Below are 13,684 nucleotides of genomic sequence, written 5' to 3' on the forward strand. Positions count from 1 at the left end.
CCTCTCTGCTGGTCTTTCGGGCTTAGACTTCCAAGTCAAAGTTTGGCTCATTCTCTTCCTTCAAAATCCACTTTCACTGAATAATATCGGCAAATCTGAACATTACTTTGTGAATTTATCACTTCCTTTCCATTCAGTCAGCTCATATTCATTGGGCAGCTGCTCTGTGCCTGGCACTGTAGTAGCTTCAGGTGATTCAGAAGGAATATGATCACCCAGACTTCTGTTAGAAGGATATATATGCACAAGGGACAATCCTCTTCCAGATTCACCACTTTGAGTCTTCCTGGCATTTACAGCTAAATAATGACTAAAAATATGTGTTCATGATGTCCCTCTGCTTCACTCTGACCATTCTTGATTTTTTAGTTTTGATACGATCTTGCTTTTCTCTCAACTCTTTGGCTCTTCTTTCCACCTTTCTATATTGCAATTTTGCTCTGTCAGGTCAATTAGATCCATTGGTGAATGGTGTTGTTTAGTTAACTACTAGATCTATCATTAATGAGAGAGAAGTTTTGACACCTATAATGATAACTGTGGGCTTCTCTATTTTTCCTTTCAAGTTTATCAGCTTCAGTTCATGAGTTTTGAAGCTCAGTGGTCAGGGACGTAGAGCCAGTCTTGTCCTTGCCCAGAGGAGAGTGCAATGTGTGTCTGCTTTTCTCATTTCTTTGTATAGGTTGCAAGATTTGTGGTTGTCAGCTGGAGCTCCTTAGTTGAAGGAGCCAAAACTGGAGAATGTGGGCATCGATCCCCCTACCTCTCACATGCTAAGCGAGCACTCTACCACTTGAGCTAATCCCCCACCTTCATGCTTGTGTTTTTTCCTCTAGCTTTTCAGAGTACCATCCCCACTTTATTTACTCTTCTGAGCAGCCTGAACTTCAGGAAATTTCAAGGTCCTTAAAATGAAACCAGGACTGGATTAAGGGCACATCTTCTCAAAGATGCCTAAGGCAATAGTGTGATTGGTATCTATTCCTCTGCTGAAGAAAGGAGGGGAAAGTCACCATGGGAAAAAGAAGAGACAGAGGGAACATTTTGGGGTTTCACTGTTGACTGAAGAGAAACCAGATATTAAGAACCCATGTAGAAAAAAATGGTTGAAAGAAAATACATGCAAAAGGAAATAGGCTTTTAATTTGTTCTAGCTTTCACCGAACTTTAAACTGTTATCATGGAGAAGGGAATGGCCACCCATTCGGATATTCTGCCTGGTGAATCCCATGGACAGAGGAGCCTGGTGGGCTGCAGTCCATGGGGTCACAAAGAGTCGGACATGTCTGAGTGACTAACACTAAACTGCTATCTGTTGTGACTTTTGTAACAGGAGTCCTAAACATCTGTGTTCCCTCACATCTTTTTTTGTTATTCACTAATTAGAAAGCAGAAAATTCTGTCTGGGAAAATTTTAAGTCATATAAACTGCCATTCATCAATAAAATTTAAAACATCAAGTAAGGCATAAAGAAAGGGCAAAATAAATTGGCAGACATGGAGAGTAACATTTTGGAAGTTAATAAAATAATTTATTAAATTATTAACTTATATTTGATCTACCTATTCCCTATCCTTACCTAATACTTCCATTTCAAGGCAGAAGCCATATTTATGCCTTAACTCCAGGCACTGAGGACACAATGATTTGAGCCTCAAGATCCTTATATTCTAGAGGAGAGACAGGAACTTTAAATGGAAATTCATAAGACAATTTCTAAAACACAGTGCTTGTGAGGAAAGTGGCATAAGTTGATGGACAGATTGAAATCACGATAAGAGGCATTAGCTAGGGAGGGGGTCTCAGTAGCAAAGTAACATTTGACTTAGGGACTGAGTGCCAAGAAGTAGGCATATTACTAAGTCTGATTCAACATGAGAAGTTATATTAATCAGAATCTGAGAGGTGAAGAAAAGTCCTCTGTGTGCATTTGTGAAACCCAGACAGACACCAAATACCCATAGAAAAGTCAAAATGTAAGAAAATTTCCAGCTTATTTCAAGACTGTGGTGCCAAAGGCCTAACCAAATTGTGGGCTTGCTGAAGGACCACCCTTTCACAGAGCCTCCAAGGGCATCATCCATAGGATTCTTTGTGTCTGAAGAAGCTTAAGATACAGTTAAAGGAGAGGGAAGTCTTTCAATGAAAAGCAAAGTTCAAGGGCTATTCACAGTTCTGCATGGTAGAATCATGACCCCCTTTAACATTCCTTCCTGTTTTTGGACTTCATCAGGATCTGATCACTGATGCTGTTAAATATATTTCCTGTATTACCTGCTGGAATCCCTCCTGCCTCATTTAACATATTTTAGCTGTCTGTGCAAAGAGGAAAAATTCTATTTGGGATTCTATATGTGGAAGTCAAATATCACCAGATTGTTTCAATTCTTGGAGATATTACTGAAGGTACCTGAAGTACCTGAAGATATTACAGGTACTGTAATGGTTGGGCTGGAATGGATGGGTAAGAAACTTCCATAAGGAAGAACTACCCAAAGATCCTACTCCTATTCCTGTTTATGAGTTTACTCTAAGAATTCCCCTGATTTCACATCTTTTTTATTTTGTTTTTGACAATCTGGATCTTTCTGGTTCTCTCTCAGACCCAGGCAAACTCAGTCCTCAGACCCACAAGTTGTGTTGTCCATTTTGTCTCTTTAATTGTCCCTCAACAGACTTCTCTGTTTCCCCAATAGGTCCCATAAATGTCAATTGCAAAATAGCCTTCTTTTCACCAGATTCTATCTGTTTACAAGGATAGGAGGTCCACTCTCCCACAAGCCAAAAGTCATGAATGTTGAGAAGGAAAGGCCAGCATACTCCAGTACAGATCATGCTCACTCCCTTCACAGCACGTTTTTTGTCCTTGTTGTAGTATAATGTCAAAGTGGGTGCATGTGTGCTCACTCAGTTGAGTCCAACTGTTTGCGACAGAGAGTATTGGTCAAAGACCAAGTCTGTGCTCTCTTCTGGGTGAAATAAGAAAAGAACCAGAAATTTATAAATCTTCATTTTAAATAGAAATCCAATATTTCCCGAAGTTGGGTTCAGGAAAGGTCCTCTGAGGACTCAGGTCTTGTGGAGAAGGAATGATAGAGCGAAATTGGTGGAAACAAGTATCTTTCCCACTAGCTTTGAGTGCTAAGAAGGCTTTGTAACATTGACCCTAATTCCCATGTCCTAACTCTCTTTTTGATCTGAAATCTTTCCGGTGAATCTAAACTTCTTCACCAATGATTTTACTGAAGTTACTGGGAATTGCAACAAACTTGAAATCTAATTTCAACCTTATAAGCAAATATTCGGTCATTTTTCAAATGTTTTGCTGGTGCCCACCTAATTTCACTTGCTGTTGGGTTTTTCCTGCAACATAACTTTAGGCAGGCCAAAAAAGCATCCTCTGCCCTCTCTGAGGCTCGAACTCAGGACCTTCAGATTATGAGACTGACGCGCTGCCTACTGCGCTAAGAGGGCAGACAGTAAGAGCACTACATATTGAAAGTAGAGAGGAAATAGTATTTTCCGACCACCCACATTTTTATCAGTTCCTAGTTTTTAATGAATACTTGAAAATCATTCCAATAAACCAATGACAAACCCAGTGGAGTCCACATTAGGAATGATGCAGTCCATGCCTTTCCAGTATTCACCCCAAAATAAGATCATCTTGGCTGCATGGCTAAGGACAATTAATGTGCTGTCTTCTTAGTCTTGTATTCCAAAGATGTGCGTTTTCCTGCCCTCAGAAATCTCAGCTGATCTTACATTTTCCGTGATCTCCATGTTGAAAGAAACATAGGAGTTGCCTAGTTAATATTAGTTCACTGAGTGAATCAATAGTCCTCAAGTCTGGACTTCTCTGTCTTACTCCACATCTCCATTCGTACCTACATGGCTGGAGACATTCTTCCTACAAAAACCGCAAACCGACAAAAAGCCACCTTGTTTTTTCAGCCTTACATACTAATTCACACTAAGAGATTTATGGAGATTATTTCATATAGTCCACTTGAATTTAGGTAATAAACCTATATATCATATTTTGTACTTCCCAGGCAAAATGAAGGCTCAGAGAAGTTAAGTAATATTTCTGTTAAACAGCAAAGTATGAATTGAGAGAAATTATTAGATTCCAAATTGCGAGTTCTCTCTCTAGTCCAGCTCACACCCACTAATTCCCAACTTCTGTGCTGGACTTTGGGCTTAGACTTTCAAGTCCTTCAAAACCCATATCAAATGATCTGCCAAATACTAAACATTATTCTTGTGCAGCTTTTTTGAATCTATCACTTCCTTTGCATTCATTCAGCACATTATTGTTGTGGAGCTGCTCTGTGCTAGGCACTGTTGCAGGCTCAGGGGACTGAGAGGGAATCTGATTACCCCCAGGCCTCAGGAGTAGGAAGGATAAATATGGACAAGAAATGATCCACTTCCAGTTTCACCACTTTCAGTCCCCCTAGCATTTACAGCTAAATAACTCTTCCTAAAATACCACTTTTCAGCTTCACACTGAAAATTTTTGGCTTCTTTGTTTTGATATAATTTTGCTTTTCTCTCAACTCTTTGATCCTTCTTTTTACTGACACTGAAATTTTACTTAATAAGGTCATTTAGGTTCAGTGGTGGATAGTGTTTAGTCCCACACTGTGTTTTCCAATTTGTTATCTACTAGATCTATCAGTTAAAGAGAGAGGATTGTTGACATCTTCAACAACAATTGAGGACTTTTCTATGTTTCTTTTCAGTTTCATTAGCTATTGTTTATGGGTTTTTAAGCTCTGTGGTCAGGGGCATACAAATTTAGGATAGTTATTTTATTAGTGAGTTGACATCTTATAATTGTATAGCTTCTCAAATTAATACCTGGAATTTTTCTCTGCTTTGAAATCCACTTAATCTTATAGTAATATATTGACTTTATTTTTTTATTAATGCTTGCATGAGGTCTGTTTCCCTATTCTTTGCTTTCAATCTCCTATATAACTTTTAATCTTGAGTACAGCTTTTCATCTCACAACTAACTGTATTTGAAGTGGATTTCTTCTAATCAGCATATACATTTTTAATATATTGCGACAAACTGATTTTATTTGATATATCTGGTTTGTTAGAATGCATTAAAATAAATTGCTGACTATAATAACTCAAATAATATTATTATTAATAAGTTTGCTTTTAGATTTACTAAATAATTTATTAATAGCTTGTTTCCTTTGTTTCTTGTTTTTCTCTGCTCCTCTTCATCCCTACCCTTACTTGACTTATTTAAACATTATTAGTAGGTGATGTATTGATTACCATATACATCCTTAATGTTTCACAGTATACTTAGAATCAATAAATTACCATTCAGGTTGTATATAGACCTTATACCTTTTAGTCCCTTTACCACAACCCCTTCATATAGTACATATAGATACAATGAAAATTCCATCAGACAATGTAATGATTTTCACTTTAAAGCATCAAACATACTTTAAAGCACTAAAGAGGAATGTAAAAATCTATTATGCTTTCCCAGTTATTTCCTTCTCTTCTATGGTTCCAATGACAAATTGAAGTCATAAGGGAGTAACCACAGTTTAGGCATACAAAAATGGGGAGGATGGCCATTGAGGATCTAGCCTTAGACCAGTCCCTATATCACTGTGCCAAACCCAGGGCCACCACCAGCCATAGTCAGAACAACATCCACCAGCTGCAAACTTGTAGTCTCAAGGTTTCCCCTTGTAGCTAAGTAACCATTGCAGACCCTAACCAATTCTTGCTTAATAAGCTGTCTTTCTTTTTGTTAGCATCAATTACAATGCTAAACAAACAACTTATGTCACTGTGTGGCCTTGCAGTTTTTCCCTTTAATAAGCTTCCTTCATTTTGTAGTCCAATGGAACACAACTCCTGTGCTTCTTAAATCTGTGTTTCCCAGTCTGCAGTCCTAGTAAACCTCCAATATGGGCTATTTAATTTCAAACGAGTTTCTGTTTCTGAAATTTTGGTTAACTTTCTTTATTTATACTATCCTATATATTTCCCTCTAGTATCATTTTTCTTGTCTCACAGCATTACTCTTTTCTAGAACTTTTATTAGCAATGGAGTCACTCAGTTTACCTTCAAATGAGAAGGTAAACTTTATGTCTGTCTGAAGGGTATTTTTGCTATATTTAGCTATTAGATTGACAGGTCTTTTCTTTCAAAATAACATAAAAATCATGTTATTTAGTTATGGTTCTTACAGTTTCTGATGAGAAATTAACAATCATTCAGATTGCAGTTTCCCTTGCATTTTCTTCTGGTACTTTAGAGCATTCCCCCTCTTTCTAGTTTCAAGCAATGTAACTGTCATCTGTCTGCCTGTGGGTTTATTTCATTTTATCCTGCTTTAGGGTTACTGAATGTTTTTATTCTGGTTTATATGTTTTGTCAAATTTGGGTAATCAATCCCCCCTGCAATGTTTCCTTTCTTCCTCTATTGAGTTTCCAATGATGTGAATGTAAGAACTTTGCTATTTTCCTGTTTGTCCTTGAGGTTCTGTCCATTTTTTAAAGTACACTTGCTTCTTTGTCATTTGGATTGAGTATTTACTATTGTTCTATCTACACATTCTTTTTTCAGGTCTGAAGTTGCAATTTGGATGTATATTTTTTTTGCCAGTGCTTCTTAAAAGCTGGAGAATGTGGGTATCAACCCCACTACCTCTCTCATGCTAAGCAAGTGCTCTTCTACTTGAGCTAATTCCCCACCTTTATTGAGTTCTTTCCCCCAGTGTGTCAGAGTACCATCTCCATTATTCTCTTGAAACCAGGACTGCTAAGGGCACGTCTTCCCAAAGACGACTCGAAGCAAAAGTGAGATTGGTACCTATTCCTCCTCTAAGGAAAAGGGGTGAGAAGTAGCCATGGGAAACATTTGGTGCTCCAAATTTCACGTTTCAGACTTTCTGAGATAGAAGTGAAAAATGTCCCAGGGGAGGACTCACCCAGAACAGCCAGCTAATACAATAGGACTACCTTAGGATGATTATCTGTTTCTTAAAAATGAGATGAAAATGACAAACCAGCAGGGGTGCGATGATCACTGATTCCTTTTAGGGGAGAAGGTGAACTGATTTTCCCTGGATGGAGGAAGGCAAAAAACATAGCTGTTTCTGCTCGGTTTCCAGCCAAAGACCTCTCACGTGTTAGACGAGCGTGATGACCATTATACTAGGGAAACTCACGCTTTGTTCTACTTTAAGATGTTTTCCCATCGTTACTGAGGCAGGTCATGAGAAATTATATATCTACACCATATGATACAACAATTAAAAAGTACAAAATATTACAGATAAGAGCCATCGGAAATAAGACACAAGAGCATATTACAGTGAAGGAAAAAAATATGGGCATTGAGCAGTACAGGTGAAGAGTGATGATGATGCTGTTAAAAGATGATGGTGTTAAAGTGCTGCACTCAGTATGCCAGCAGATTTGGAAAACTCAGCAGTGGCCACAGGACTGGAAAAAGTCAGTTTTCATTCCAATCCCAAAGAAAGGCAATGAATGTTCAAACTACCACAGACTGTATTCATTTCACATGCTAGCAAGGTCATACTCAAAATCCTCCAAGCTAACCATCAACAGTACCTGAACCAAGAACTTCCAGATGTACAAGCTGAATTTAGAAAAGGCAAAGGAACCAAAGATCAAACTACCAACATCCGTTGGATCATAGAAAAAGCAAGAGAATTCCAGAAAAACATTTACTTCCGCTTCACTGACTACGCCATTAACTGTGTGGATCACAACAAACTGTGGAAAATTCTTAGAGAGATGGGAAGACCACCTTACCTACTTCCTGAGAAACCTGTATGCAGGTGAAGAAGCAATGGCTAGAACTGGACATGGAACAACAGACTGGTTCCAAATTGGGGAAGGAATACATCAAGGCTTTGTATTGTCACCTTGCTTATTTAACTTATATGCAGAGTACATCATGCAAAATGCCAGGCTGGATGAAGCTCGAGCTTGAGTCAAGATTGCTGGGAGAAATATCAGTAATCTCAGATATGCAGATGAAACCACCCTTACGGCAGAAAGTGAAGAGGAACTAAAGAGCTTCTTGATAAGGGTGAAAGAGGAAAGTGAAAAAGCTGGTTTAAAACTCAAGATTAAAAAAATGAAGATCATGGCATCTGGTTCCATCACTTCATGGAAAACTAGATGGAGAAACAATGGACACAGTGAGAGACTTTATTTTCTTGGGCTCCAAAATCACTGCAGGTGGTGACTGCAGCCACAAAATTAAAAGACGCTTGCTCCACGGAAGAAAAACTATGGCAAACCTAGACAGAATATTAAAAAGCAGAGACACTGCTTTGTTGACAAAGTCTGTCTAGTCAAAGGTATGGTTTTTCCAGTAGTCATGTATGGATGTGAGAGTTGGACCATAAAGAAAGCTGAGCGCCAAAAAATTGATGCTTTTGAACTGTGGTTTTGGAGAGGACTCTTGAGAGTCCCTTGGGCTGCAAGGAGATCAAACTAGTCAATTCTAAAGGAAATCAGTCCTGAATATTCACTGGAAGGACTGATGCTGAAGCTGAAACTCTAATACTTTGGCCACCTGATGTGAAATACTGACTCATTGGAAAAGATCCTGATGCTGGGAAAGATTGAAGGCAGGAGGAGAAGGGAACAATAGAGGATGAGATGGTTGGATGGCATCACCAACTCAATAGACATGAGTTTGAGCAAGCTCCAGGAGATGGTGAAAGACAGGGAAGCCTGGGAGATGGTGAAGGACAGGGAAGCCTGGAGTGCCACTGTCTATGGGGTCGCAAAGAGTCAGGCTGAGCTACCGGGGTCCAGCCCCGGTTGGATCCAGGGATTCCCTCAGGAGGACGGCGTTGGCGATTAAGGATAGAGAAAGAGATAAGGAAAGAATTTTGCAGTTAAGAAAATAGAGGAGAGAAAAGAGGCTGATATTCCTTGGTTTACGCAGAAAGCCAATAAAACTCCAGCACGGGACTTGCTCTGTTCACGTAGGCTGCAGGCGCCCTCTTGAATCGCGGAAGGTGCCTCACCTTAGGCACCTTCTGGAGTGGGTCTTAGAAGCCCAGGCAGGAAAGTGAATGCAGAGGGTCCCTGCGCTCCAGGGAATCAGCCTGAAAAGGAAACGGAAAGAGAAAGAACGACACGGGGAGACCAAGCTTGATGAGCAAAGTCCGTAGCTTTATTTTCAAAAGGAGCTTTTATACCCTAAGTTGTACATAGAAGGTAATAGGGGGTGCAAAGTCATGCAAGGTCAGCAGTCCTTGACCCTTATTGAAACGAGGCTTTTTTTCTGCAAACTTATCAGATACAAAGACTTTAGGTGATTTACATCATCTTCTGGTTAGGAGACCTGCTAACATTTTACTTCTGATAAAGGTTAGTCAACCAGAAAAACTTATTTTCTCCAGAGGTGATTTTTCTTAAAGTTTGGTGCCACTCCCTGAAAGCACTAGAGTTGCATTCCTATAGGGCAAAGGTGCAGTGGGGGATAATCAAGGGAAGAATTTATTAGGTCAAGGGTCTAGGGTTATTATTAACATTAAGGCTTCTACTTATATTTCTATATGCCAACTATATTAATCAATACACTCCCAGGGACACGGTGGGTAAGGGATATGGAAACTTGGCAGCAGGCATTAGCTCAACAAACAATTCCTCTATTAGTTCTATTTTAACAATTTCTAACTCCCCGAGAGGCTCTGCATTGTTAGAATATCTTAAGTTTCCCATGCCTCTCGTGGTTGGGAGGCTGTGAACAATCACACGCGTATCTGCAAGAGTCCAGAAACCTGTCAGGCAGGTTAGAAAGCTTTCTGAGGGATTTGAATTGGAACACACCTTATTATACCCTGGAGACTTATTAACTAAAGTTCTAAATTGATTTTCCTACAGAGAAAAGTGATCGGGGATAGCCCCCCGTGAATGTCAAAGGAGTTGGTGAAAGTCATAAAATAGTAAAACAGACAGATTCTGGTTTTGGGGTAGACGCTCAGGCAGGTCCGGAGTGGGGGTGGCCTTGAGCTCTGACTTGCCTTGCCCATCAGAGCTGAACAAGTATAAAACACTTGCCCTCTCTGAGGCTCGAACTCAGGACCTTCAGATTATGAGACTGACGCGCTGCCTACTGCGCTAAGAGGGCAGATGATCACAATTTCTGTCATTGAAGGTAAAACACAAAATAGTACTTTCCAGTCATGTCCAGCAGTTTCCAACTTTTAAAGAATGTAACCATGCTACTTATAAATCATTCCATTTAAGCCAGTGCTGCACTTGAAGGGTTCCACATCCAGGAATGGTGGAGTCCACACCTTTCCAACATATACCCAACAACTGGACCCTCTGGCCTGCAGTACCATTTGTACTGGTCCAGTAACAATTGTACTGGTTTTTTGCTGCTCTTTTTCCCTCTTGTGGTCTAATGATCTGCCTGTTGTCTCCTTCAGAGACCTCAGTCACTCTTACACTTTCCTTGATACCTTATATTTAAAAGAAACCTAAGAAGTACCCAGTTAATACTATTAATAGTTCACTGACTGACTAAGTGAATTAATACTCCTCAAATTTGTCTGCACTCCATACTTCTTTATCTCACTCTATGTCTCCAGTTGCCTCTACATGCCTGGAGATATTCTCCTTACAAAAAAACAAACTGAACTTAATTCAAAACCTTCTCATTTATTTCAGCCTTAAAATCATACTAAGGGATTTATGGAGATGATTTCATACATTCAAATTGAATTTCAGCAACAGAAGTATGCATCGTAATTTACATTTTTCAGATATAATGGAGACTCAGAAAAGTTAAGGTCCCAGAGCTGCTAAGTAGCAAAGCATGGATTGAGAAACAGATTTTAAATTCCAAATTGTGATTTTATTTTTCTGCTGCAGCTGAGGGTCTCACTGTCTGTTCTCCAAAATAACTCATTCATCTAAACTCTAATTCCTAACATCTTCTGTGCTGGTGTTCTGGACTTAGGCTTCCAAGTCAATTTTGGCTCATTCTCCACCTTCAAAATCCACATTAACTGTCCTGGCAAATACTATTACTCTTGTGAAACTCTGTTAAATCTATCACTTCCTTTCCATTCAGTCAGGACATATTCATTGGGGAGCTGCTCTGTGCTTGGCACTGCAGTAGGCCCAGTTGATTCAGAAGAAATCTGACCACCCAAACCTCTGGAGCTAGTATGTATATTGACAAGAGACAATCTTCTTCTGGTTTCACTACTTTCAGTCTTCCCTGGCACTTACAACTAAATAATACTTTAAAAAAATGTTTGTTTCCACAATGTCCCATTGCTTCAATCTGACCATTCTTGATTTTTTATTTTTGATATGATCTTGCTTTTCCCTCAACTCTTTGGTAGAACTTAAATGTAATTTTGCTATATAAGGTCAGTTCGATCCATTGATGTATGGTGGTGTTTATTTTTTCAACGTGTTTGTTGATTTTTCTTATCTACTAGATTTATCATTAATGATAGATGTACATACTGAAGGCCAATAGAGCCAGGCCTGTCCTGTTTTGCCCTTGCCCAGGGAAGAGTCCAAAGTGTCTAATTTTTTCCTTTCTTTCTACAATTTGGAAGATTTACAGTTCCTCAGCTGAAAGAGTAAAAACTGGAGAATGTGGGCATCGATCCCACTACCTCTCACATGCTAAGCGAGCGCTCTACCACTTGAGCTAATTCCCCACATCCAGCATGCATTTTTTTTCCTTCCATTTTTCAGTGGACTGTATCCACGTCATTATTCATTCTTCCAGGCTGCCAGAACTTCAGGAAATGTCAAGGTCTTCAAGCTGGACTAAGGGTCCGTCTTCTCAAGGATCCTCCAAGGCCAGAGAGCAGTTGGTACCTATTCCTCTGCCAAGGAAAAAAGAAAGTCACTGTGACAAAATCTGGCCAAAAAACTATGAATTTCAGATTTTTCCAACAGAAGGGACCACATCCCATTTGGGAGGACTCACCCAGAACAGTGGGCTAATGCAGCCGGACTATCTCAGATTGATAATCTATCTGTTTCTTAAACATGAAACTAAAACAGCAAAGCAACAGAAATGAGATGATCACTGGTTCCCTTTAGGGGAGGCAGAGGGCTGAGTTTTCCCAGATGGTATAAGGTACAAGGGAGCAATTTTTTCTGCTTAGTTTTGAACCAAGGGCCTCCAGCATGTTAGGCAAGCATGATAACCACTACACTACAGAAACTTACACATTGCTTTATTTCTGGAATATTTATGGGATTCTTGCTGAGGCAGGTCTTGAGAAGTTACTTATTTACGCTATATGCAAGAACAAAAAAGAAGTACATACTATTACATGCAAAAGCCATCAGAAATTAGAGGTGAGATATAGAGAAAAGGAAAAATGCATGGACATTGTAGGAAGTAGATGTAGAGTGAACACAGGATGGAAGGAAAAGGCATGGAGGTAGGGATTCCTGTGTTCAGAAATATACCTGTTCAATTGGAGTGGGTGTATGTGCGTTTGTGTGTACAAAATAGACATGAAGGGAAACAGTGGTTGAAAAGCCTGGACACATGAAGATACACTGGCGAGAAAACTGGAGGCTTAAGAACACTTGAAAAAAATCCCATGCAGACAGCTTACATAATCAAGGTAACATTTTATGATAAATTTTTAATTTTGAATGCCATATAGGTAGGAAATGGGGAAACTGGAATTAAGGAGAATGAAAAAGAAGTTATATTAAGGGATTGAGGTTTATTCTTTTAGCTTCTGAGATTAGCAGTAGCATGAGTCTTTCTGCATCTTCAGTCCAAGACACTGTCTGGCACAGAATACTTTCTCCATAAGCATAGAATAGATCAAGGCATAGATGCATGAGAAGAAAGAGAAAGATTCTGGAGAGTTGTGTAGGAAGGATCTACAATATCTAAGTATGTGTCAAGACACTAGATGTAGAGATTTGAGTGAGAAGAAGTAGTCAAGGACACTTAGAAGTCTGGAACCTGGGTGGCAGACACAGAAGTGATTTTGATTTAGTGTCTGATGAGTGGAAAAATAAATACACTCATTTAAAAATTTGTTCTATGAATGTGTGAAGGGAGGAACTGGTATTCCTTATAGACCTATGAGACTATACCTTAAATTAAAAGACAAGCTCACATCTTTTCATATAGAAAACAAACAAACAACCAGCTTTTCATGTCTGGTTTTGCTCCTTAGAGCTAACAGACTTGAGAAAAATGATTCAACTTCCCTGAAATTCAATTCCATCTTTCAAATGGGAGTGATGATATTTGGGTTATTTGCAAGGTTAATCAAACGACTTGCATAAAATCAATAAACTTTCAGGACACTTTCTAGAATGTGGTGCAGATTAGATCTACAGAAACTACCCCAGATCTATAGGTTAGATCTACAAAAGCTACCCCACTGTCTCCTCCTATATGTATGCCTTATTTCCAAAATCTTGTAACAATCACAGTTGTTTTTATAGAGACATACACAATGAGTGGGAGAGCCCCAAATTCTCAACTGCACCCAGAACAGTGCATTAACAAGAAATATTTGTTACATAATTTAAAAAATAAATGATTTTACCTTTCCCCATGTCTTAACTGTGGTTGGACAATCTTTAGAGCATGAATTTGGAAGAGAAAACTTCCCTTGCTTCTTCCACCA

At 39.2% G+C, this 13,684-nt stretch overlaps 3 non-coding genes across 3 annotated transcripts; all 3 read right to left on the reverse strand.

Moving 5' to 3' along the window:
- Window positions 1-3,402: 3,402 nt before the first annotated feature.
- Window positions 3,403-3,475, reverse strand: TRNAM-CAU. Its single transcript has one exon. It is a non-coding gene; the product is annotated as a tRNA-Met (tRNA).
- A 6,625-nt stretch (window positions 3,476-10,100) lies between these two features.
- Window positions 10,101-10,173, reverse strand: TRNAM-CAU. The gene has a single exon. It is a non-coding gene; the product is annotated as a tRNA-Met (tRNA).
- A 1,482-nt stretch (window positions 10,174-11,655) lies between these two features.
- On the reverse strand, window positions 11,656-11,728 carry TRNAA-AGC. The gene has a single exon. It is a non-coding gene; the product is annotated as a tRNA-Ala (tRNA).
- Between the last annotated feature and the right edge of the window lie 1,956 nt (window positions 11,729-13,684).

This window comes from Bubalus bubalis, chromosome 2 (genome assembly GCF_019923935.1).
Source record: "Bubalus bubalis isolate 160015118507 breed Murrah chromosome 2, NDDB_SH_1, whole genome shotgun sequence".
Taxonomy (NCBI): domain Eukaryota; kingdom Metazoa; phylum Chordata; class Mammalia; order Artiodactyla; family Bovidae; genus Bubalus; species Bubalus bubalis.